Source organism: Anas platyrhynchos, chromosome 14 (genome assembly GCF_047663525.1).
Source record: "Anas platyrhynchos isolate ZD024472 breed Pekin duck chromosome 14, IASCAAS_PekinDuck_T2T, whole genome shotgun sequence".
NCBI classification, from domain to species: Eukaryota; Metazoa; Chordata; class Aves; order Anseriformes; family Anatidae; genus Anas; species Anas platyrhynchos.
Window position 1 is genome coordinate 6,478,394 of NC_092600.1, and position 27,570 is coordinate 6,505,963.

At 38.9% G+C, this 27,570-nt stretch overlaps 1 long non-coding RNA gene across 1 annotated transcript; it reads left to right on the forward strand.

Annotated features, from left to right (window-relative positions):
• Nucleotides 1-27,570, forward strand: LOC113845208 (uncharacterized). Its single transcript, XR_011803455.1, has 3 exons — nt 1-528; nt 613-673; nt 27,161-27,570. It is a non-coding gene; the product is annotated as an uncharacterized lncRNA (long non-coding RNA).

The following is a 27,570-nucleotide window of genomic DNA, read 5'->3' on the forward strand; positions in this document are numbered from 1 at the left end:
TTTGAAGTGAGGCCTGTGGCCTCTTGGGAAATGTAGTTTAGCAAGGGGGCACCCATCTTGTTGCAGGCTTCTTCTCATCACTAAGGAAATTAAAGGAGATATTTTTACTAAGAGTTTACTTTTATTTACTTTTTAATCCTGCATGGCAGGTCTTTAAGCAGTATCTTTTTAGATGTGACTTGACCGAGCCCTTTTCTAATTGAAAAGAAAATTTGAATTCCTAGGGAGGAGATTATGGGTAATCTGCTGCTTTAAAAAGGCATGAGCGAGCACTTTTTTGGTTTAATTTAATAGGGGTTGCATGGTGAGCTCTTGAGAGAAAGAAAAAATGCTGATGGCATTGAGGTTAGAAAAGTGGATGTTTTTTATCATATCAGAGAGTATAGATAGAGTCCTTTGGCAGGGTTTTCTTTGAGCTGGGCACTCTAGATGTAAGAAATCCAGACAAGAACAGATTTTGGCCAAAATAGAGGGAGTAGAATAACCCCTAGCAAAGGTTGAACAAATGCTGCTCAGGAGAGTGAGGAGGTAATTAAAACAAACAAACAAAACAAACAAACAAAAAACACTTTTTAAGCTATTCTGTATGTTTTCTGAACCTTTTTTTAACAGGTCCTAAGCATTTGATCTGCAAATGTTTTCTCTGTAGCTACACAATTCCCTTATAGAAAAGGTAAGTTTTTGAGCTGTGGTTGATCTTCTTTAGGTGACCTTGCTCTGACCTTCACTTATCCATTGCAAAAGTCCATTTATCAGCCCTTGTTGCTGAAGCACAAGGGGTACTCATGTTTCTGCCTCACCTGAAAATACCTAGGGTGTCTTTGGTGTTAATAAGGTCTCATTAATTTCTCAGCTAACCTCAATTATCTACAGAGGCAGAAGATTAGCACCTTTAGAAACAGAGTGTGGGGGTGTTTCCTTTGCTCAGGAATTTGACTGTATTGACTCTGCTGAAGTACAATTAAGTATGAGAAATCTTGTTTGATCAACATCCCTTCCATTTTGAGAGGTGCAAAGAGGTTTGAACTCTGTATTATGCAACAGACAGCTTAACTGGTTTCCCTTCATCCCAGTTTAAATGCAATGATGGTCTAGGCAGAGCCTTGAGTAGTTGTAATGGAAAAAGACCTCTCACTTGCTTCTCTCCATATTGGCCCAAGATACTACAGGGTTAAAGGCAAAAAAAAAATAGTGTCATCAAGGTATGCATGTGCCTGAAGTAGGGATGCAGGCAGTCTCCACGTTGTCTGCTCTTGCCTCCATGGTTCAATTCAATTTTTAAGCAAGAAAGTTCCAAAGCTCTACACATCTCATTTCTTTTTCCTCAGTATTTTTTCAGCTTTTAATTGTTGCTGAATGGGGAAAAAGAGCATGGGTATGGGGCACACAAATCAAATGGTTGTCCTAATTCTACCCCCTCCTTGCAGCACCTTCTGGGAGGCTGAACGAACAGCCCCACCTGGTAGTCTCATTTATTAGAAAACATTAATGAGTGTGTTCAATCTCGAGTGAAGACCCTGTTGTGCATAGGTCAGCTGCATTTGAAACCTAAGGAGACCCAGGGAACTGTTTTACTGCAGGATATTAATTAGTTTTATTGAAAGCAGCAGCAGTTTAAAAACATAACAAAAATACTTTTTCTATGGCTGTTCTGTTAAGCATACAAACTCTCAACTAGTGACTGTGAGGAAGGGAGGAGAGCAAAAAGATAACTGCTTGATTGTAAAAGAAGGAAAAGTATTACCATGGGCATTTAACAACTTATTATAATAGCCAATGATATCATCTTGATTTCACAGTGAAACTCAATTTTAAGTGTCAGCAAAGCATTCTTAAACTGCTGAGCAGATGTCAGCTGCATATCTGCCATGTCAGTGATCAGGAAAGATGTTTTTCATGAGCAGTGGCGGAGTCATTGCAAGGAATGTTATTCTTTTCATATACTTTGTGATGAATTTGGAGGGTTGCAAGGCTTAAAAAATAATTCCTAATCTCTGCAAGTCATGGATTCTGTCCATTTATGTGATTTTATACAGAATGTTTTCTGCAGCTATTAAGAGGCAAGTGAAAATCCTACAAGAAGCTAGGATAAGGGGCTTTTGGAGAACATTTTAGGCAGGGCTGGTATTTCAGTTCATTATTTTCAAACTAACTTCTCCTGCTGCAAATCTTTAGAGTCTTTGTAGAGTCTGGGTAAATTCCTAAACTATTCCATAAAGTACTTGCTCAGCCTTTTTTAAAGTGAATTCAGTTCTGCACCTGAGCATCCTGTTTCGGCTTCCTCTTGGCTGTGCTGTGACTGGAGTTTTTACTGACACACAGTTCTTGAAAGCACAGCTTAAATCCTGTGTGAATAATGATACTAGAAAGGAGTTTCGCCCACCTCACTATTGCTAGTTGTATATTGCTGCTGGAAGCTAGATAAGGCTGTGAAGCATCTAGAATAAGATGGGTGGTGCATTATGAAAGATGTTTCTACTACAAACTGGGGAGGGGGAAAGAATGAGCATTAAAATCAGGAGTATGAAGCACTGATCAGACAAACTACCCACTACCATGTGACTGAACATGAATAGACTGTGCACAGATACAAATCACATAAAATCTGCTGTTTTCAAACTAGATTTCCAGGCTTTCAATATTTGGCCAGTCAGATTTTTTCTGTGCTTAATTTTCCCTGAAGTAGGGGACTTGCAAAGCATCCTCACATCTTCCTTGTAGCTATTTTTCCAGTGTTTAGTGCTGGAATAGTTCCACTACTTCCACTAGGGTTAGATACATTAAAGCTCTAAAAATGTGTTGATCCTCAAGTGAGTGAGGATGGGGCCATGAGTTCTTCTGTGATACATCTTGGTTCAGCTCTTGATTCTGCCTTGAACTTTGAAGCCTGTGAACCTTGCTATAAATCTGCTCTCTATGGATCAAGTTAGATACTGCTTCCCTATGTTTAAAATAATACCTGAGGTTTGAATGAATAGTGCAGGTGCTTAACTGGGCAGTGAGATCCCAGCAAACATGGACAAACACAGGCTAGATTTTTCAAAGGAGCTCAAAACTCCACATACACCCTGTGCTCAGAAAATCTGTCCAGTATTTTAAGTATTGCTAGCCTTTTCTGTGCCTGTGAGATTCTACTCTTTTTTCAGTAAATGCTTGCAGTGCTGTTTTGTGGGATTTCAAAGCACAAAGTTTTTAACTTCAGCTTATCCGGGAGTTCGCAATGTGCAGCAGAGGTTGCAGCCCCTAGACACTGAAGCAGACAGATCATTTTTAGCTGTGCTTTGCCAATGTCTCATCAGGATCAGTAATTTAACTGCAAAAGATTTCTCAGTATTTTAAGACTAGATTAAATTGTTCCCATTTTAAGGTTAAGAGTAGTGCTTCCTTCATTTTTCAAATTTAGGTTTTCACCCTGGAGAATACAAACTAAATGGCAAAATGCTGATTCTCAATTCCAGTGCAATAAACAAAGAGCACTAGGTAGAGCAGCACCAAGTACAACATGACAGCATCCACAATGAGGGGAGAAAAGAATTCTCTGATATTTCATTAGCTATAAATAATGTAGATGAATATTTGGATGGGAAGAGATGAAACTAGGTGATTTATTCCTCTTTTTTCCCAAGAGGATAGATTTATAGTGACTGCTGTGAAAGGATCTGTAAGTGGCTGGGCATGTCAAATGGAGGTCAAGATGGATAGTGGAGGAGTGCAGTCACCTGTGGTATTATTTTCTGGCCATGACTGGATGAGGAGGTAGAATGAATATGTGGTCCTACTGAAACCTGCCTTTATATCTGAGTTGCCATTTTACACAGCAGCCAGGGGCCTGTTTCACAGAGGCCATCAGCAATGACATCCTTGTTCTTCGGACAGAAGATGCACATTTTGCACATGAATTGGATGCTGGTTCCAGCATCTTCACCACAGGGTGTGCTTCGAGCAGGGCTTCTTGAAGTGGGAGTAGCCATTTCCCATTCATCAGCCTGATTTTTGTTCATGGAAACGAGCAGGAGATGTAAATTCAATCTCTTCCTGAAATTCAGCTCTCTAGAGGTGTGCTCCCTCAATCCCAGCATCAGAAGAAATACAAGAGCACCAATTCTCCAGCCTTGTCTTGCAGTTGCCACTGTCTAAAAACATCCTGCAGTGCCCGGGAAAACACTTCCTACTGTTAACCTTTTCCCTGCTATTTATCAAGCTTTTCTGGCCATAGAGTTCAGAACAATGCATTGCATAACATCAGACAACTTTCTGTAATGTTTGCTGCTTTTGGAAACTGCTTCCTCAGTAAGAATGAATCAAAACCATACTAATTTGTCTCACAGCTCCTTGCTTGGCTTTGAGTTTTTTCTTGCAGTTGCAGAATCTCAGACTGGCTAAGTAGCTTTCTTTGCCAAATGAACGTGGAGTCCAGTCCTTCCTGAGTCTGCTCACACAGAACATAAGTGCCAGGACATGAGAGAGTAGCCCTCTTGCACTCTGGAAATGAAAGTACACCTGTGCCAGCCTCTTGCTAGACTGGACCACTGTCAAGAGATTAGCAAGCACTGACATCTCTCACTTCAATATTTTATAGATAATTCACATCTCCAAGAGGTATGTTGCATCACCTAGTTCACGGCTCCATTTCCGTAACAGCAAGTAACTGTAGTTCTCACTTCTTATTATCAAATCAGAATGACCTGCTTTCAACCCCTGCCATGGGCCAGGACACTTCCCACTAGATGAAGTTGCCCAGGGCCCCATCCAGCCTGGACTTAAGCACTTCAGGGATGGGGCATCCAGTTTCTGTGGCTTTAATGCTTAGCTTCTTCTGCCCTACCAGTACCACCAGTATGTTGATCTTTTTTTTTTTTTTTTTTTACACCTAGTTAGCAATTTATTTTATTTTAACAGCTTTCTCAGCTCTTATGCTTTAAACAAACTTTTACCTTTTGATGAGTCCTTTAGAATAAAATACTGCCATTACTGCTGGCCTTCTTGCAATTTTTCCTCACACAATAGGAAACTAGTTGGATATTTCTGAACAAGACACTGGAGCAGATCACCTAACTAATGGACTAGCACTGACCTTATTCCAATTGCCCAAATTTAGTGAGTTTTGAGGTAACTGGACATGTTGCTCTGAGCTGCTGGACATTACTAATACTGAGAGCCCTACAGCTTTCTCTGCTGATGAAAGAAGGCCTGGAAGGGATGTCAGGAAAGTAATACAAGCCCATCTTCCTGCTCTGAAGCAGAAACTGCTCCTCCTGAGCAATTTCTGCTCGATGTTGGTCTAATCAGTACTTATAAATCTCTAAAAGAGTGATTTTTACAAACTTCCTAGCTAGCCTATGCCAGCAGTTTCACTTGTAGTCATTAAATAATTAGTACGCTTGCTTTAATTTGAATGAATCAGGCTTTCTTTCATCCAGTGATTCTTTCTGTGCCTCTGATATGTTGGATAATCATTTACCACTTGATATCTTCTTCTGAATATATTTATGCATTGTAGCCAAGCCACTTCTGGGTAACCTAAATAGATTTTGATAAGCTAAACAGTCTTTTTGCTGATGCTGATCCTACAGATTAGATCTGAATTATAATGCTATCATTCTGATCAGCCCATGAGAAAGAAAAGACAACTTTTTTTTCTTTTTTTTTTTTCCAAAGACAGAGTCAAATGTGGCATTTAACATTCAGTCACTGCTATATCAACCAATATTCTGGGGACATAACGTTTTCTAGGCTTTTTATAGCTGCCTTTAAAATACTACTACTAATAAACAACCTCTAACTTTTTGTTTTGGCCTGAGATTGGTAAAAGAATTGCTGTTACTTGACCCTAATGGCATATCCTACCCAGCTCAGCTGTCAAGTTATTTCATGGCAGAAAACTTTTTATTCTTAAACACACCATGAAAAGAACATGACTTCAGACACTTTCTTAGTCAGACTTCTGTGTCCATATGGCATAGGTCCATGTCTTCCTGGCATACTAGAAAGGTGATCTGTCATGGCATCATTTTTGAATAACTACATAAGTTAGACAGTCTCTCAAGGTTTTCCATTTGAAATGCCTGAAATCTGATTTTGCAAATTTGTTGCATTGCAACTCTGGTTGCAAAGGTAATCTCTTGTGAAGCATGTGTAATGTCTCATGAAATTTGTGTATAACTGAATAAATACCTTATGCTTTTCTTAGAAGGAAAATATATGCATTTTTTAAATCACTACTGGTTGTGTTAATTTGAGTTTGTAAAGGGAAAGGGGAGAATTACAGTACTTATTTCAAACTTAAATTTTCATTTTCCCCTTTGCATAACCATCAGATTATTATCATCCGTATTATGAGAAATGAAGTGAATAGAATGTTTGCAACAGAGACCCACCCTGAATATTTTATGATTAAAAGATGTCCTAAAACAAAAGAAATTACTTCCATGGGGTGATGTATTTCAATAGTTTTAAATAATTGTAGTTACTAGTGACACTGCTGTTGATTGCTGTAATGGGTCAGCATTCAATTTACACTAACACTGAAAAAATAAGCTTCAATTATAACTCCAATCTGCAACCCACTTCAATTAATTGAAATATTTCCCTCGACTTGAGTGGACTTTACTGTGCAAACAAGCTCTATCCTAATCACCTAGGAGCTATCACTGCTGAGCTCTGCAGGCTGAGGCAGAGCTTTTCTTGCACTAGTTTTTTTCTAGTTTTAGTGCTAGTTTTTAGTGCTAGTTTTTTTCTAGTGCTAGTTTTCTTGTACTGTTTTTTTTTTTTTTTCTTTTTGTTGCAGTTCCTGTCCAAGGCATTGTCTGGGCTGTTCACAGAATGGGGTATAGACCCAATATGCAGGCCACAATAGGGTCTGCAGTACTGAAGACTCAGGGGACTGATGCAGGCAGTGTGCTCATTTCTCCCAAACACAAAACATCTTGTACGTTCTTCAGCTGGCCATTTGTGTAGTAGCACTTCATTCTAGTGGTAGTGACATTATTGAGAGAGAGATGAGTTAGAAATGACTCCAGAGATCATTAAAATCTCCATGGAAGAGGAAAGAAAGAAGACTTATTTGGCAAGCTAGAATTGCTCAACACCAGGCAAATTGCATGAACTGAATAAAAAGAAATGTGCCAGGGTTAATTCTCGAGTAGACCACCAAGTAAACTCTTTGGCCAGAAACATAAGATCTTCACTAAACTGTCCTATTCCTGTTTTCTCTGCACTCCTAATACATATACTTATTGTATGCTCAAATGCTATGCACCATTCTTTAAATTTCAAGCTAATGGAAAAATCTGTTTTATATTGTTGTTAGGGTGCGTGTAACTTCAGCTAAATGCTGGGAAAGTGCAGGAAATCAATAGGGTTCTATTTTGCATAAAATTAGCAGTGTGGAATTTAAGTGACTGCCTTCTGTACACAATTTAATTATGGGAAGCATGACCCCCTTTGAAACTGAGCCCAGGAAATGCGTTTCTCTGCAAATGAACAGGCATTCTATTATAGTGTAATGCACTGGAAAAGACTCCAATAAAATCGACTCTCACCCTAATTTCTGGTTTCGTAGAGTAGTTCCTGTAAGTGAGGAGCACTGGAAATCCTCTTCCAGTAAACTTTGGATCGAATATTGAATACAGTACCCTCGGGATATTCTTCTTCTCCATATTGTACCATCCCCTCACAATCATTCAAAGGAACTGGCAGTTTTGCTTTGCTTTGCAGAATTCTTGTGTTCTTTATAGGAAAAATAAATGAAGAAAACATACCTGTGTGGTCAGGAGAAAATGTCATTAACTGTAATATTGTTTTAGTTTACTTCCATTATTCTATTAGAGAAATGAATGCTCCACTGTTCAAGTAAATTTCCAGATTCAAAAAAGGAATCATGATTTAGTTAACATAATCTATTCTCTGTCTGTATCTTGCTCCTTTGTTTTTCAAGGACTCCATCAGGGCTTGGAGGACTTCATGGTTTTGTTGTTTGTTTTTATCTTTTTGGAATCTATAACTCTTTATTCAGTACTTTCTTTTAAGAATTAGTAACTTTTAGTTCTCTTTTTTTCCCTCATTCTTTCTTTTTGCATACTGAACCTGTCATTATATACGACTGATGTGCATGCATTTGAGTTATCCATGAAATCAAAAAGCTATTGAAGTCAAAAAAGGAAAATTCCATCACAGAAGATGGTTAATCTTGATCTTTATTACACTGATGGCACATGCTTCATGGGTTGCTTTTAAACGTTCCCATGAATGGTGGTGGAGGCTCTGCCTCTCCCCAGCCTTTAGATCTGTTAATACATCCCCTGATGTTGTTAACACCTTTCTATTGTGCTTTCCTGAAATAATGTGGGATGTAAAATAATATGTATGGTAATAACTGGTATCCTAGCCTGAAAATCATGGTGACTATAGCATGCTGTGCTCATTTCAGGACCTAAGAGCACCTGAGTTGCATATTTTAGGTGATGATACTGGTTAGAGGCTTCTGCCAAGAACAGCCTTTGTCCAAATGAAAGAAAGATGTAGATGAAGCTCTTATGATCCAGTGAAATCACAATGCAGAAAATGTCTCCTTTTAGTGATGTGATTAAAGCTCAAAATATTCTAGAGATTTGCAAATGAAGAACAACAAAAACAAATGACTACTCATTTCTAGCTGAATTGTCAAATCCCTTGGGTTTACAGAAGCAGAATGCAAATTTCTGACACACTCTCTTCCTCTCTATCTTCCTCTTTCTTTTTTTTTTTTTTTTTTTTTTCTAAATTTTCTGAAATAGAAAAGGCAGAGGCATCAGAAGCATATGACAACCTTTACAATATATGTTTAGACTACATCTTTTGGAGCACTTTAGCTAAACCTGGACAAAAACACATTTTCTCTGAGGGAGTGAAATTATGAGTTAAGTGAAAGAATTTGGATCAATACAAGATGAATGTTTGGTTTGGACTTTTTTTTTTTTTCCTCCTAAAAGAAATAAATCAGAGCTCACAGAATGACTGGCTGGTACATGAGAAGAAATAAGTTTAGGATTCTAGGATTCAAGGGACTGTCTTCAGTTCCCTGCTGTGATTTTACCCTTTTGAAAAAGTCTAACCCTCAGCAACTATGGGCTTGGGCTTCTCTTTTGCCAAGTGTCAACAGCAATTTCCAGGGTGTGGCAAGGATGTATACATTGTGGATTCTGGCATTTTTAGCTTTTAGGGAAGCTGGAGGTAAGGAAGGTAACAGATGCTCAATCCCTTCAGTGATGTTTTCATGCACTCTTCCTACTTACCCCGCCCTTCATTAACTGTCTTGCACTTTCTGTGCTTTAGTGCCTCTCTAATTTTATTTCCTCTCTGTGCAAGAAGCAGATATGCTGTGAAGAAACATGGTTGTTTTTCATATGAGGCTCTAGCTGCCATGCTAATACAGCCATTTTAAAAGTGTTATCTACCCAGCAAAAGCAGGAGTGCTTTTCAGTGAGACTTCAAACAGCATCATAAACTGTTTTTCTCACAACGAGACCTCTTCTACCTTTTGAAACTTTTGCTAAGGATTTTCTGCATTTGTATTTCCAGATGTCCTTGAAGGAAAAGGAGGGAGGGAATGGTTTGCTGTAGCAAACTGTTTAGAATAAACTTTTCAAAATTTTCTGCAAATGCTTGAATTAGCTACCTCAAAGGAACCTCCCACAACAAGAAATCTTTATTCTTTGTCCTCTCTTCTCCTTTGCCAATAAGGAGGAGGGAAAGGAAAAAGGCAGTATGAAACCCTAATTTTCTTTCTCAAATGTATAGGGCCCAACAGGATTGCCAGAAGTCTTTAAGTGTCTGAGCCTTTTGATATTTAGAAACTCTCATCACAAAAAAAAAACAAAAACAAAAAAACAATAAAAGACATTAACAGCTAACAGATACAAATAAAAATATTCAAAATAATAAGTGCATAGAAGCTATGAAGCTTCAGAAATACCCCTCCATAGCTCTGAGGGCTCTGGAAACCTTTGGAGGAAGAGCCCAGAAGAGCGTTTTTTTCTGTTTCTTGCAGCTGCTAGGAATGAGATTATGGATTACAGACTAGCACTGCATTAAGATGGTATTTCTTCAGGCTTGTGATTCAGGAGTGAAAATGAAATAATCAGAGGTAATATACTGAGAAAGAAGGGCTAAAGCTTTTATTGTTTGGTGTAATAGCACTTAGTGCCAGAAAGTTACTTGTCCTTATTGGGAATTAAGAACAAACCTATGCCATTCTTCTGCATTTCATGGTGTAAAAGCAACGATGTTTATTTGGATAGAGCAAATAAAAACATGAGACCTCAGACTAGGTGCTGGAGAAAGGAAACCATTTTCTTTTGCAAAGCAACTTTGCTTCCAGCTACTGTAAGAAGGTTTCACAGAGAGGTGCCAGTCCTGTGGTGTAGATCAGACACAACAGAACAACTGTGCAAAGTCCACTGCTGGCTCCTCTCACTCCCCTATGCTTGGTGGCTGGGAGCCTGCTCTGTATACCCCCTTTTCTGATGTGTTTTTTGTTTGTCTTGGGGGGAGATTGGATTGTCCAGTGATTGGAGAAAAATGTGAGTGTGTTTACCTGCATTTCAGTCACATGACATCTGTGTTTCCTGTTGCTCAATGAGAGGGTAGAGCTGTTCATTACCAGCTTTGCAGTCTGCTTATATCAGAATTTCATTTACTATTGGCTTGACACTTTGAAATTGTACTATGTATGAATTTTGGAGATTTACTCCTTATGGGAAGCTATGATTAGGGAGGGCATTTTAGAATATAAGATGCATCAGAAAAATATTGTTGTTCTGGAGGCACAAGAGAAGTGCTCCATTTTCAAACCTGGTGTGATATAGGATGACAGTATAATAAGAGCCCTTCTTTGTATGATTTCATTGTGAGCTCTCAGAAAACACATTTCATTTCCCAAACCTCTCAAAAGCTCTGCAAACACCTGTCACTGGAGAATAGGCCAGCTTAGTTCTGCTGCCGTTATCCCAGCCTCGGAGGGTGCTTAGCAGAAGAACAGAACACATTGCTATCCATCTCCCCTCCACTGGATAGCAGCTTTGCTCAGTTAATTATTTTTGGTACAGCTGCCCCAGAGAATGCTTTAACTATGAGTTTTTATCCAGCTGCGACAGGATAACAAACAAAGAAATAAATAAAAGTCAGAAACAGTGAATCTGAAGGAGCTGACTTGTGAAAGAACTCTTCTAACTGTGTTCACTGCTGACATGTTTCCTCAGTTTTATGGCTGTGTGTGTGTCTGGTGACTGTAGAAAGGCTTGATTTGCGTTTTCCCAAAGGTCTCTTACAATGCCTATCGCACCTCATCATCCCTTGGCTCTTGCAGCTTGTAGAAAACAGCTTCTACAAGAAATGCTCAGAGTTTCGAGAAATGGCTCTTGCAGCAGACACTTGCCAAAAAAATGCATTGGAAAGAGTCACTTGCTGTGTACAAATAAAGCCAGTGGATTAGGGCTTGTATCCCTCTTCAGCAAATATCTCCCTGGGTATGAAATCAGGTTAAATCCAGTTTAGCCTCCAAGATGTATTCCTGGATGACATAGCCCATAAGGATGGCATGTAACTAATAAATTAGCTGCAACAAGAATAGTAGATCCTAACGTTTGTGCTTGTTTGCCAGGGGTAGGTAGATATCTTTTTAGATATCTGCAGTGGGAAATGGGTGTATTTGTGAATGCAAATTGAGAGGTCTGCAGATTTTATATATTATTTTGCAAAATAATTTAAAATAGTGTATCGTTGGGAAGTAAGCAGTTGGTAATTGTTAGACTGTTAGAATAAGATTACTGCTATAGGAGAGATGGAAAATGCACTGTTCTAAGTATGTATCTGGAAGCTTTTGCTTGTTTTCTAATCCTTGGTAATGAGAGAGAAAAACAAAACAAACATCTACTATGAATTACCAAGGAATTGACACTGATTCTTGTTTTTCCTCAAAATGCACGCTGCATGTTGATCTTTTGTTCATTGCAGGCATTATTTTGTATATTCAACAGTCTGTTATTGACCTGTAATTGCCATGCCTCTGGTTAACAAAGAGAGGCAAGAGGTGTTTCTTGCATCAAAACCTTGCTTGGTTAGATGCTGAAGATGGCTCGCAAATTTATTCAGACCTCCAAATTGGAAAGGCTCTTCTCCTTGCTGAAGGGTGATGAATTTGAGTCCCTGATTATGTTCTGTATCATTCTAGCCCATGAGACAAGATTTCTAAAATAGTTTCAGCAGATCAATGACTGCACAGGAGGAAAGAGATACTGGCTCCATGGGAAGGTAGGAGATAAATGGAGAAGGTAGGAGTAAGTGCAGAAGGTAGGTGTGAGGCCACATGGTTAATTTGCTTGAGCTAATTGATTTCCTAAGATACATTTCAGCTTGTAGAAGGATTTAAGTGAGAGAAGGCACTACAAAAGGTGACTTAAGATATGGCCTTGAAACAGATGGAGAAATGCAGAGACTGAAAAGGGGAATGGGAAGGAGGAGGTGGCAGATTACATTGCCGTTAGTTCAGACTCTGTCTCCCCAGGAGAGAGGATGTGTGCATGTAATCCAATAATCCACGTGTCTTGCTTGTATGTCTCCATGAATAATGCACTAAAAATAGGAGTCTGCTATAGCCTTCACTTTGAGAGTTTAGTTCTTAATTCCTAAGTAGAGGTCCACAGGTTCAGTTCTGGGGACCAATCATTCAGACATGTCACCAGCATCTGCGAGAAGACAGACACAGTGTTTGGAGGAATGTTTTCATTCTTCCTTTTACCTTTTCCCTCCAAGAGATTTATTTATTTTTATTTATTTTTTTTTAAATTTTTTTCTTTTAATCTGAATTAAAGTGTTGTTTAAAATATTTAATGCTAACTTTGGCAGATTTAAGGCTTTGCTTTACTTGAGAGTCCATGTCAAAAGATGCTTTGGTGGTGTTTTTATAACAGCTCTATCATTAAAGTGAAGTTTTGCTGACAAATTGTTTGCTGCACGTCTGTGAAGTCTAATAAGTGTGTTTTTCCTTCTTTACCTGGGAGATTCCTGTCTGTGCAGAGCACTGGCAAATAGCTGTTATGAGCAAGACCCTGTATTTATACTTTTTGCTTCAAAATGTGCCCTCTCCATCTCCTCTCAGTCCTGCAGTTGGAGCTAATAGGAGGGAAAAACATTTTTTCCCTCTCAGTGTTCCAGGCCATCAAACTTATATTGATCAGAACAGCGCTTTCAGTTTTTATCCTAGACGTTTGATAATTCCCTGTGGGTTTAACCCCAATTCCAAATTGCCATACAGCAATAGAGAGCAGCAGCATTTTCTCAGACCTACTCCTAATCTGCTCCAACCTCCCCCCCCAACCCCCCGACCCTGATCTTTATTGATGTGAGAGTATGATATTTCACTGTCATCTCAAATGGAGATGATTAAGTCTCTCAATCTTTAGTCTAAAGGAACTGATATGAACTACCCTGACAGGACCATGTCTTCCCTCTTCATCTCTCTTGCATTTCTAAAGATGCCTGAAATGAGCTGATAAATGGGATTTCAGAAGCTGGGAGAAGCCAGTCAGCAAAGTCTGTCATGAATCTCAAAGGTTGCAAAGATGCTGACTCCTGGCAAACTTTTACAGACCTTGGATGACTAGGCAAGCTTCATTAACTCAGATTTGACTAATTGCTCGTTTAAGAAAAACAAATAGAAACATAGAGAAGCTTGGAGCCAACGAGCCAAACACTGTGAGCATGATATTGTGAAAATTACTTGTAAGCTTGTTTTGAGGCATGCATGTGACCCTTTGCTGCTGTTCTTGTCGTTCTTCCTACTGCTTTCATGTGAATACTGAAGGCTGGCATATTGGACATTATTTTTTTTTGCAGCAATTCTTTTGTTATCCACTGATTGCATGCTGTTTCACCTTTCTTCACTGTCATATTTTGACCATTTCAGTAAAAAAGAATGCAACAGAAAAATCTCATACCCCACTGTGAGCAATACCTCATTGGAGTTTGCAAATAATCTGAAAGGTTAAAAATCAGGCAGTCAGTGTAATCTCACTGCAGTCTAATTTTCTATTTGCTGCTTATCCTCCATCACTAGCATAAATCCTCCATGTGTTTTTTTCTCACCTCTCATTTTTACTATCCCTAATTTTCTTCTAGCCTGTATTATTAGCCTAGCAATTTCCAGAAGACTTGAATCTAGTTTTAATTCAGTCACTGACTTGACCAGAAGTATTGCTTTTTTTACGTTTCCCTTCCTTCCATTCTTTGTCTTGGAAATTTAGTTTGTAGTTTTAGTGGGGCTGGGCATTTGTTATCATTCTCTGTTCACAGTTTTTATACCATCCTTAGCTGAGGCCCTCATTCTGCCCACAGCCTTAAAGTACTACAGTAATACACCTCACAGAATAATAAATAAATAAATAAATAATCCTGTGAGTTACTTAATGAATGAAAAACAACAAATTCACTGTCGTTACATTTAGCAAATGAGCAAGTGATGGAAAAAATGAAAAAGAAAAATAGGAGGCTATATTCATCTGGTAATTTATTCACGATGAGTAATTTGACATTGTCTCACACACCAGCTTGACTGTCAGGAGCGCTCAGATGGTTTTCTAATGAACTTGTTTGAAAGGTGCTTTATTTAAAGAAAAGCAATTCTTCACGGGCAAGCATCACTTTGCAAGGGGAAAATAAACATGACACTTAGCATCATTAGTGTGTTATTATTTGTGTTCCTATGGGCAGCAGAAGGCATGCTATTTTGGTCTTTACCCACGTGCCCTGTGTGACCAAGTGTCTGTTTTCATTTTTCTTCACACGAGAAGAGATTCCAGCTGAAAAACTGCTGACTGTTGGCTTTATGATTTCCCCCTAACATTACAGAAAAGCTGTGGTTATGTACACACTTTAGTAGGCTGAAAGGAGGAACTTTTCTGTCAATGTGTGTCCAGTACTGTTAGTGGCACAAATGCAGCTGTGAATACCTGAGACCTCATCTTTTGCACAAGGATAAAGGCAAAATTTTTGGGGTGGTGTGTGGCTTGGGGCCCTGCTGCAGGTTGTCTAACTGTCAAAAAAGGCAAAGCAAAAAGTCAACTCACACAGTGTGTCAGGGCATGGCTGTTTATCTTACCCTTTCCTCAGCTGCGTGTCACCCTTCTCACAGTGGCAAGAAGCTGCTCTTAGTAAGTATAAGTAGTAAACATGATTTTTTTAGTACATACTCTTCTATTCATCATGACTTTTTTGCTTGGGATAGGGCTGTGCAAGTTCACTTGCAGAATATTTTTTTTTTCCTCATCTCTTTATGCTGCCAACTGAGGAAGCTGCTGATGGCTGGAGGATTTCTGTCAGTGTTTGGGAGGGGAGTATCTCTACTTTTGCCCTATATTAAAGATATTTGTGTAGCATCTTTCTCTATAACCTTTGCAGCCAGGGCCTACGTGTTCATGAGAACTTTTTGCCAGCTGCCCAAAACAACAGCATCCTGATTCCTGTAATATCCTGGTGTGACTTTGATCTAATATCAGTTTCTCTTTGTGGAGTCCTTGTACATCTCACAATGACGGATATACAATTAATAGATGTTTTGACTTGTGAGATGGATGATTTTGCGGTGTTCTTGTACACAACCCATGTGCAGTTATCACGTGGCTCCACCCATGGAATATTGCCAGGGTCCTTCAGACTGCTTTGGTGCATGCTCCTTGAGACTTCACAGCAAAGCTAGGCTTAATGGCTAGCCCACATCCTAAATATTTCCATGTCTTTTCTTGCTCACCTCTTGAAGTGTGATAGCATCAAGCCTTCTGATGAATCTCATTTGGAAGAACAAGCCTACTTTCAGTTAACACCTAGCATTTTTTCTAAGTGGTTTGCTTCTGAGTGTCGTAAATGTCTGTTAATACATTTTCAGAGATAATTTTTTTCCACTTGCAAAAGTATAGGTTAAGGAGATGAAGTTTGGTAATTTGATTTTGGTGTAGATTAAGCCTTTAAATACATATTCAGGATCAGGGAATTGGTCTTTATGCAGTAGATATCAAGAGCTAAATTCTTAATTTTTGTTTTAAGCTGGGAAATAGAATTGTTGCTTTGCCAGTTCTAGACATAATTTCCTTTTAAACATCTCCACAGGCTTAAGTGAGACAACAGACATAAATCACTTTTTATATGTTGGCAATTTCCTTATTTTTGGAGGCTGTGCTTATACTGTGGATTGCTTGTATTTTCATTAAATATGTTATTATTATTATTATCATTATACTCACCCCGAATCCTTTTCGTGGCTCTGGATCGTCTTTTTCAGTCTCTGTTCTGTCAACAGCAAAAACCAAGCTGTTGCTCTGATCTTGTAGTGGAGTCCTTAATGCTGCTGTGCACCTGTCTGCAAGCTTTTATGTTGTGCTCCTCCTAATGAAGTCCAACGGCTGCCAAGGCAGTGGAGGAGGGAGAACGGTTCCATTTGACACCAGCATGTTGAACCATTTGTTCAAAACTACAACTCCTTTAATCGTGCATGCTGCATCTTAATAGAGAGCCTTGTTGAAGTTAATTATTTCTGTTGGCATACCCCAGCACTCAAGATGTTCTAGAGTGAATCACGATTGTACCTCTCCTAGATTTGATATAATTTATTAAAAGCAGCACTCATTTGAAGGTGAAATGTTGGCAACAACCTTTAATTTAAATCCTGCAAGGATTTTGTCAGTTCTATATGCTGTGTGGCAGGAAAAATTATACTTGGCAGGGGGAAGGGAAAAGGAAATAACTTGTCGTTGTCATAGGAAGCCTATCATTGGGAACAGGGAGATATAGCTGACCTGGGATGAGAATCCATGCTGTCACCTATGGCTATAGTTCCTGCCTTGAAAAGTTGGATAACTCAGAATTACTTAAATGGGTCTCAGATTCATAAAGAGCTCTGGAAAACTCTAGAAAAGCCAGGTTTCTGCACAGCAGAGTAGCAAGTGAAAATTAAGTTATCTGAATGTAGTGAGATTCATACTGGAAAGGAAAATTTATTAAATGAAGGAAACAGCATGCAGTCCTACAGATTAGTGGTGTATTTAAGATGTAGATTTTTATTGGATCTTATTATTCACAAAATGATCTGGAGGGGGAAAGATGGGAAAAGCAAGGAAAAAAAATCAGTGAAATGGTTCTAAACTTTACCTTGTCTGTAGCAATATATTTTGCCTGATTTTAACTTCAGAAAGTGGTGAACAACCTGAGCTGAAACTTCATGTAAAAGCTGAACTGCAGCAGAGAATTTGTCCCAATGGTTGTCTGACAATTGAAAATGAAGTTTTACCAGCAAAAAATGTCAATCAATCTTATCTTTACATGGCATTGCTAACTTCCCCTACACTAAAGACAGTTGTAGTTGGATTTCGTTCTCCAATTACCAAAAAAAAAAAAAAAAAAAAAAAGTGCAAAGGATTCTTGAGGAAGTGTGCCAAAATATAGAAAAGACCAACAAAATGCTGATTTACACAGCTCAAATTTAAAAGGTTTACAGCTTTGCAGTTAGCTGGGCCCCAGCTGGCTTGAAGAAAGTCACATTCCTCTTGACAAGACAGTCCAAAATGACAGTGTTACTGGGGATGCCATCTTCCCCTCATCCAAATAAAAACAATCAATTATTAATGAAAAAAAAAAAAAAGAAAAAGTGAAAGGCTAAAGTGCCAGAAAGGAAAGAGACGTGGTTTCATTTTTGCTTTCTTGTTCCCGTAAGATGCATCAACTGACATTTACACCATAACATACACTCCTAATAAGAGCATTAATAGCAGCAATACATCTTGTTGCATACAGTACCTATAAGTGGATGACATTCTTGGAGCTTCACAGTGAAATATAATGATTTAAAAGGCTATAGTTCCTACAAGATTAAAACAAGGGACAATTAAAAGTAATTCAATACACAAATAAAATCAGTGTGCCATTAAGGCAATCTTTCTGAAATAAATTAAAAAAACCCACAAGTATAATAATAATGATATATGAATCTATTTATTTTTGTAGCTCTTTGCAGATTTGCCACCCAAATCAGAGGTAATCATATGAAAATATATGTCAGCTCTAATCCAGTTTTCCAGTTAAACATGTAAACAAATGGAAAGGAGTTCCTGCTGCGGTGATGTATATGTCAGGGAAATGAATGTTAATTTTAAGTGTGATGCAATTTAAAACTCAGAGACTCCTTTAATTTCCATAGCTCTCGTTCTGCAACTGGTGAAGCAAGAGAGGGGGAGGGAGCGAGCAGATTTCCACCTGATTTTCTCCACATGTTTAAAGATGAGGAGTCTCTGTTAACTGCTGCCAGGCCAGGAGCTGGGACTGCCCAAGACACCGACATCCAGTGGTCCCAAAGAGGCAAACCATCACCAGAACCCAAGCGAGTCCCCAGGTAGAAGCAACTTCCCCAAGTAGTCTGCACTCTTGAGTATTTTTTCATGGAGAAGCCACCTCCCTGGATCCTTGCTGACTTCAGAGGACATGTTTAGATCTGCTGGTCTAAAAGCAAAAAAGCTGCAGAATTTTTTTATACCCAAAGTTAGGTTGGGTAGTCACTGTTACATCATTGTAAGGCTCAACAATTAGTCTGATGGCATTAATAAGAAGCACGAAGCTTGTAGCTTTTTAGCTTTCAGGCAAATAATTACTTTCCTTGTGCTGGAAGTTGATGATAACTGCAGGCGTGCTCTAGAATTATTTTTCTTTTCTTTTTTTTAAAGGAAAACTATTTTTAAAGGATTTTATTCATATAGGCCATGGAAATTAGCTTTGTCTTGAGCAGTCAGATTAACTGTTTTAAGATGATTTGTTTGCAATGAGTGCAAATACTCATTGTCCGTGTTTAATTGTATTTTAAGAGTATCACATTAGTAATTGACTCTGACATCTTGTCTAGATCTTCCTACTAATTCTCGGGCTTTCATTAGAAAAATAAAACTCAAGCTTGGCTGTCATCTCTGAACTCACAGAATGCTTGCAAATTATCACTACAGGACTATCAGCTTGATAAATCAATATCTGCAAAGTATTTGTTTGTAGAACTCTGCATACTTTAAAAACAAACTAAAATGACAAACCACCTGGGCACTGGCTTTGTCCCTGTGGGTTAGTAATTTCTGTGTTTCCTTTAGTTTTATCTGCTTATGTTTGTGCAGGCTCCGCAGCAAGGAACAGAGGATGTGCTCTGGGTGCTCTGTCCAGGTGTGCTCCGTGCTACTCACAGGTTGTTTTTTGTTGGTTCCAGTCACCAAAACCAATTACAGCAGTGAAGCAATACCAAGCACAGTTTCTGAGAAGTGCTAGTGGATAAAAATCTTGAAAAAAATATTAAAGCAGCTGTTTTGTCATATTTTCTAGCTCCTTAATTACTAGAAACATTTGCAGTTGCACTCCATTACCCTGTGTCTCCAAATTTCCCACATATAATTGTGCTGTTCCTGAATAAAAGTCAATGAAACTCAGTGGACTTAAAGTGCTTTTGGTCTCCACTTTGTTTTCCCCATCATGGAACAGCATCGTTATCTCCCTGTCCTGTCACACTGTCAAAATATGTCTCCAAGTGAGGAAAGTACATCCAAACTTGGGAAGTATCAGTACTTCTTCCTTGCTTTTCTTCAGAGATGATGAATTTCCTGTGGAAATTACAAGTTCTTAACTGTTGCATGACAAGAGCTAAATGCAGGCAAGCAGCGAGTGTCGGTCTCCAAAAATAGCTGGCCCCGTGTCCTAACATATGTACAATCTGCTAGTGAGTGTAAACCACGTTCCTGGGAAGCTCTGAGCTTTACTGGATTTGGGATACTCTAAAGTTAGATATAAATCAATTCAAGATCGTTACTAGTAGCAATATGGTAAGAGCAGAGCATAGTGTAGGCAAAATATTGGTGTTAATCCAGATTTTGGGCTGCACTTTGTGGCCTGCCCCGAAGCCTGGTTGTTGTGGGTACTTTGCTGGATTTTTCAGTTTGTTACAGCTGCAAGAGGTGCAGGTGCTGTTCGTGTAACAACATAGATGTGCTTTTATGCTCTAAGCATCCATGCTGTATTTTAAATGCTTTAGCTGTTGCGTTTGAACTTAATGAGATGGGTACTGTGCATCTACCCAATGTCAATTGATCGCAGAAAGAGCATTCAGTCCAAGTTTAATTAGCATGTAACTGATAAGTCCAATTACTCTATAATGATTTGGAAATTACATGAACTACATATTTTGTGGTTGTGGCCTTATATAAAACACAAAAGTTGTGAGGAAATTTTAGCTATTTAATGAACACTTAAAAAAAAAAAAAAAAGCCATTCTGGGTTTAATCAGATATCAATTAGTTGGAAAAGGGAAATCTTAAATTAACACGTATTAAGTGTTAATTGGCAACAGCCTTCCCATTGAGTGAAGTGTAGTGTGGAAGCCCATTACCAGCACGGTGTGCAGCGTGGCACAGAATACAGTCCATACAATGCCTCTTATTGTGCCCAATTTGTGTAAGAAATTCAATTATTCCCTTATGCTGGGGGTGGATCTGATACATAATTAATTCTGGCTTGTTTTAAAAGATGCCTACATAATTAGCAATGCATGGAATATATTATCTCTGACATATTTTTAAAACCTTAGTAGTTACCCTTTGAAACTAGCCCTTGCTCTTTAATTAACAGATAACGTATTGCAATATTAAATTTGAGACGTTGCCATTTTGGCAGCACTTGAAGTGATGTTATTCATTATGGTTGCCATGGAGCACGCTTCTTTAATTTGTGATCATGTGTCCTTATTGATGGAAGAATATCTTGGGGACAGCACCCACAGTGTTACTTCAGAAATGCCGGTTTTTATATTTAACTACTTGCTCTGTAAATCAGAGTAATGTGGGCAGTGGGAGTATTTTTACTGTGTGTCTCTGGTGCTGCATGGTTATTTCCCCGTGAACTGTGCAAGAAATTTTTAAGTCACTGTGGTGCTGGAGGGGGAACCTTTGAGCAGGCATTGGAGGACTATCGACCAGTGTTTAAATAAGTTAGCAGTGGGGGAAAATAAAAAACAAGGATGTGTAGGTTAGGTGTTTTCACTGAATTGGCATCCAAAGGAATGTGTCTTTTTTTTCCATTGAGCTCTGCGGGGATCCTAGCTAGGCTGGTCATTCAACTTATATCTTAAATTGGCTAGAGTTAGGGGTTGTTAACAATGACAGCGTGTACTTGGAGTTGGCTATGTATCAGTGTAACCTAGAAGGAAGACAGCCAAAGATGCATTTCCTTAAATAAGTTGATAGGAAACATGCACACACACCATAAAAACACACAAAAAGGTGTGTGGGGGGGAGGAAGGCAGGAAGAAAATCATGACTGCTAAATTTTCTCATTAAAATAGAGAACAAAATATTGCTAGACAGGCTTTCATTTCCTTATGCTAGATTTCTGTTAGCTTTTTAATGTGACATGTGACTCCTAGTGTTTCTGGCCCATCAAAATACTATTAAAATGCATCAATAAGATTCTTCACTATTCATGGCAGAAGAAAAGTGGAAGTTTGCAGACTATTGTTTCTTTCTTTACTCACAGACAGAGAGTTTTTTATTCTCTAGATATATCTGGGTACCAGATGGTAGATTGTTTTCAAAGTTGTCAAGCAGATTAACCAAAGTTAAGATCCTAAGTCCTTTTGGGGGCATGATGATCCTGCTTAGCAAAGATGCCAATGATCTCACCCAAGGTTGGGCATTTGGCACTTGAGAAAATAAAACAGGCTTGCAAGTCCAAATGTTAACTTGGGTTTAAATCTTTATTCTGAAAAAGAAATATTAGACTCTACTGTAACAAAGGAGGAGCCAAAATGATGTATCCTACAACGAATATTTTCCTTTGTTGTTTTCTGTGACAGACTTCTGTTCTGGATTCCAGGAATACCAAAATTCTTTGCTTTCTGTATTTCCCAGCTTCCTAGAGAAGCAGCTTGCTCTTGTTATGTGGACACAGGGTGCCAATATCTTTGGGTCCCAATCTAAGCCAGGTCCTCTAGGCATGGCAGGAATAAGAATAATCATGGAAGTAGGGGAAAGATGAATTAATTTGTCCACAAGTGCAGAAGTATGAACGACAAACTGCTTCCACCCATTACCTTCACTGCAATTAGCACTGCAGATCTTGCCCCAGATTTTTTTGTAACTGTGTGATCACAGCTGTTGAATAGCAGTGAGCCCCCGTGGGTATTAGAGGTGCCTGGAAAGCTGGATAATTCCAGTTGGCTCGGTGACTGCTTTAACAGCAGAATCAGATGAAGTCAGCTGGTGATGGTAATGTTGTTCAGACGCGTTGCTGTCCTGCTGTCTAACCCTGGTCTTAATGGAGCAAGACTGCATGACTGGAAAATGCTGCTTAATGATTGTTACAATACCCACTTTTGCTGATAATATTTTATAGTTATTCACAGAGCTGGCATAATACAATCCACTGTAGACATTTGATCTACACAGCAAGGGATCTTCTCATTTTTTTTTTTTTTAATTTTATTATTATTTTTGTGCTGGTTTGATATTGCAGAAAAGATAACAGATAACATTATTTTGGGGGGGTTTGTTACTTTTGATTATTTTTTTCTATTTCTCCAGCAAAATTTTCCAGAACAGTGAAGCAGAGTAAAAGCAAATGGAAATAAATTAAGGCCGTATCAATTCTTTCAAAGGGGAAAAAAGCATAGATATGTTCTAAAGAATGCTTGTGTGGAACCTAAAAAAAAAAAAAAAAAAAAAAAAAAAAGGAGTTTGTGCTGTCATTTTGTGGAGTGTGTGGATTTGTGTTTGTATATGTGTTTGTGCTTTATGCTCTAGCTCCAGATTTCATAGGTCTAGTTGATGTGCAAGAAGCAAGACTAGGACTAACCAATCTGTTGGTACTTAAACATATTTGTGCTTTTGTTCTTTCTGAGCTCCTTTCCACAAGCCTTACCTCAGTGTGACAGTCCTAGAGGTTGAGTAAGAGACCTTGGCTTCACCTGCCAGGGTGAGATTTGAGCTGTCTTGTTCTAAGTTCAGCATGCAGAGCTGGCTTTACTCTGACAAAGCCATGCTGCCTCAAGGCAATTCAGAAGATACCGCAGAAGCCTGGAGAAAGCACCATTTCTCCACTATTTTTTTTTTTTTAAAAAAAAAAAAAAAAGTGGTAAGAGATCTGTGAGCATGGCTTTAATGAGCTGCAAACATGGCACAATGATTCAATATGAGCCAGAAATTAGTCAGGCTGAGTAGCAAAATGACACTTTCTTTTAAAAACATCACAAAAGCATACTGTAATTTTGTATAATTACTGATCAATTGCCATTGATTTATGCCTCTCATTTACCATCAAAGGACCAACTAGAATTTAGCCTGGGCACCAGACAGCAACTAGATGCCTTTCTAATAGGATGTACTAAATAATTATTTAAAATGCACCTGGGTATCAGGATCACGGAGACTTCTGTCATGGGAAATTGTAGTGTAAGAAAATGAAACTTTTTAAAGTCCTGAAAAGGAAAATGTTTTCTCCAATGAGCAAGACTTGTCAATTGCTAACACTGACTCATTCACTCTGTTGCAAGGGTACGGGCCCAGAACAGTCCCACCTGGTTTTGGTGCTTAGCTGGGGCGTCTCAGCTAAGACCCTAGCTATTGTAGGCTCCTTCACTTGCTAAAAATAGGGGAGGTGTCTTTGCTGGTGACTTAATGCATTATGAATATGAATTTACTCATCCTGACTGCCATCACAGGAACGGACTTTTTCAGTCAAATTTCTTTTTTTTTTCTTTCTTTTTTTTCTTTTTTTTCCCCCTTTTTTCTTATGAATGGTGGTTGATTCAACACTACCTGTAGTACAGTTTGTGTAGCAGTTGGAGTCCTGCTGTGAGGACAAGATGGGGATTCTGTCCAGTGCAGGCTCCTGGGCACCCCACAGCTGGTATCTGGGGCTGTGCTCTCAGCTGCCCAGCCCCTGCCACAGGCTCCGGCTGTAGCAGGGCTGGGGAAGCTGTATAGATAGAGCATATATTCTTTGTCCAAAATAAAAGCTGTCTGGCACTGTTGAGGCCAAACTTGTCTACTGATTAGTGGATGAGTAATATGTTCAGAGCCTGACCTTTCAGTAGATTTGTGGAATCATTTAAATCAATATTGCTGTATGACAAATTATAATTTCTGTCATCTGACACAATGTTCTGGGGGGGAAATTGTTTTTCTAAGGAGCGTAAGATACAATATGGAAACAGCAAAAGCTTATTTTTCCTTTCCTTTTGCTCCTTTGACGGTGAAAGGAGACCAAAACCTCAAAAGAAATGACAGCATGAATCTCGACACACAACCTGTGGTTTGAAGTGCCATCTGGGTGTGCGTGTGTCTGAACGTGTGCAGGCACACGAGATCTGTGTGTACCACTGCTCTCAAACAGTACGGGAAGAAAAAGCTCGCATGCACTTATTCTCCCTTCCAGCTGAGCTAGTGGATTTTTTTAATTGATTGGTATGAGGGCAAGAATTTAAATAAAAGGAAAAGCCAGCACTATCACAGTATGTGGTATTGATTTATGGTTCTCTTATTGAGCAGAAAGTGGCAGGTTACAGGGCAGAGAAGGACTGTGAGAAGTAAAAAAATAAAAAGGGGTTAGAGAGAAGGGAGGAGAAAAGAGGTTAAAAAGAGCACTTGTAGAAGAGGGAGAGATACCACAGAGAATGGAGCTTGCAGGAAAAGGAAACATCAATCTAGGGAGAGCGAGGCATGACAAATAAAGAGATGGGACAAAAACCAGGTAGAGAACAGAACCACTTTTTCTCAATAGTCAAATCTTTAATCCCCCTCTACTTTCCCAGGCTGCTTGCTGTATGGGGCTGGCATTCTGCAACACTGCTTCTGGAGGATGCTTTCGCTTTAGCACCAGCTGGGTGCATAGGGCTGCTCAGCTTGACCAGTTTTGGGTCCTTCCAGAGGTCCGGACCTGTGTTCCTGGCAAATCTTCCCTAGGGTGTGGAAATTTAAATGTCGGACAGTGATCAAGGAGACAAAGGGAGAAGCCTAGAATACTTCATGGTAAATGCATAGCAGGTTACAGTATAATTCAAATAGTCTAATAAAATACCCTGAAAATAAAAGCAACATTCTATGATAAATTTTTAGTCCTGTTGTCTAGATTCTCACCTTTGGAGAAACAGCATTTGTGGGATATTTTTGTAGAAAGATGACAGAGGGCCAAAGTTAAACCAAATGAACTTTCTTTCAAGGCGGATCGGAAGTTAGGGAGGCTGGGAAGGGTGATTCATCATTCAGAATTCTCAGAATAGATTTGCTAAATTTACAAATTCCATGTTAATTCTGATTCTCTTCTCCAGCCTTGACTGGCAACAGCTGTTTACTTTGTTCAGCTTTACTTTTGGTCTTCATAATTTTTTTCCATTGAACTTACCTCTTTGTGGAAGTGTGCTGTGAGATCCTGAATTGGCTTTGAAAATGAAGACAGAAATGAGATCAGTCAATACAGTAGTGAGGCAAAGCAAGATAATATTTTTCCTTTGTTTCATTTTCACTGCACATTTCCTACAATTACTCTAGCAAAGATTGTAGGCATATTTCTAGAAAGATCGAAGTTTTGATGCTTGATGGATATTTGGGTGATGCAAACTTGCATTTCTTTCAGAAGCTGGTTCTTTGCACTCTCAGACACAAAGCCACAATGCACTGTGACCTCATTGGTCAATCAAGCAAAACAAATTGAATTTGAAGCAATTAATACGTGCTGCAATGTGCTTGGGAATATGCTAGCAACCAAGAAGTATCTGCAGAGAATTAGCTCAATTAATTGTACTGACAAAGACGAAACTAATGAGATGAATTATTCTTTTTGTCCAGGTCTTATAATAAATATCAGATTGGATTTTATATTGACTGCTGCACTGCTGGCACCTTCATTGGTGTCTTTCCTGATCTGCCAGCACTGAGTCTAGGTGCGATGCCTTGTGCATCGATGCTGGAAAGCCTTTGCAAATTGCTGCTTTGTGAATGAGAGAGAGAAGGGAAAGACACCTGCAACACAGAGGTCTGCAAGGAAATCAACATCTGCAAATGCAGGCAGTTTTCCTCAGTCAGGTTTTACTGGACAAATTACACAGTCACTTGCTTTGAAAACAGAGGTTATAAACTACAAGGAGACAGGAGAAGGTTTAATGCCATTATATGAGTCCTGCTATCACCACAGAGAAGACAATAACTTTAACCATAATTTTTCTTTTGTGCTTAAACAGAAGGCTTTTGTCATTCTTGAGTCAAGCACCTCCTTCAATAAGAAAACAAAAGCATAAAATGTGGCATTCTAACAGTATTTTTATCCTGGTTTGATGTGGAAGTTAGGGTACCATTTCCTGTTATAGACTTCTATGTTTTAGAAGGAATGAGAATTAACTACTGTCAAATGATTGGAGATTTAACAACCAGAACAATGGGATTGCTCAACCTCTAGAGAAAAGGAGTTGCACAAATAATTTTTTTATTTAAAATAATAATAATAATAGCGGGGGAAGATGTATATCTGCTTGGGAGAGGAAAAGTTACCATGAAATTAAATAATATTGAGAAGTTTAAAAAATAGCTTAGCTGCAAGGTTAATGAAACCTGGAAGGGATCATCTCTACCTTTGGATGATTCTAAGATTAATTTAGGCATGACCTTAAATCTAATCTACTCCTCTGTGGGACACAGGATGGGTGACATGACCTTTATCCCCATTACTTTCATATCTGTGATATGGGTACAAGTTGTGTGGGGAAAAAAAAAAAAAAAGCAGTGAGGATGTTTGTTTTCACCCACAATATCTAAATGTTGAAAGTGATCTAAGCAACATGGCTTAAATAACTTAAAATTGGTATAAGAAAGCAAGAGGACTGGAGTTTGCGGGGGGAAGTAGGAGATAACTGCATTGCTTTGCACTCGTGCTTTGAATAGAGCTATCCCCGTTTTAGCAATGCTTAGATGTCTAAAAAAAAAACTGATGTTAAAGCATCTCACCTGTAATGAGGAGAGGCAGGTGAGGACATTCATTTCTGTAGCAGGAACGGCAATAACCCATGACTTGAAATACAAAAGCACAGGGATAGTTGGACTGACCATGCTTTCCCTGCTGCGTGTTACAGGCTGCTTCTCCGGTGACTTTGAAAAGTCTCTGGCAGTCACTCCATGGATCACCTCCATTCATTGAGTGCTTCTGATGTGCCACACCAATCTCAAGTTAATTTTCTCTTCTGCATCATTCTTTATTTTGTTTGGTAATGCATACCTTGACCATTTCGAGGAAATACTGAGAGCCCCTGGTTGCAGGTGGGTGTGTATGTATGCACGTAGATACATGTATATGTACATGGTGATGTATATGCACACGTGGGTGCATGCGAGATTTCTCAGGGACGTCTCCAGTGGTGTTTGAGGGTGTCTCAGGAACTTTTCTTGCTTAGGCTGCAAGATAGTGACACAAAGCTGAATGGTGCCATAATGTACCCAAGTCAAGTTTTGAGACTCCATATTATCACAACCAGAACTAACTCCA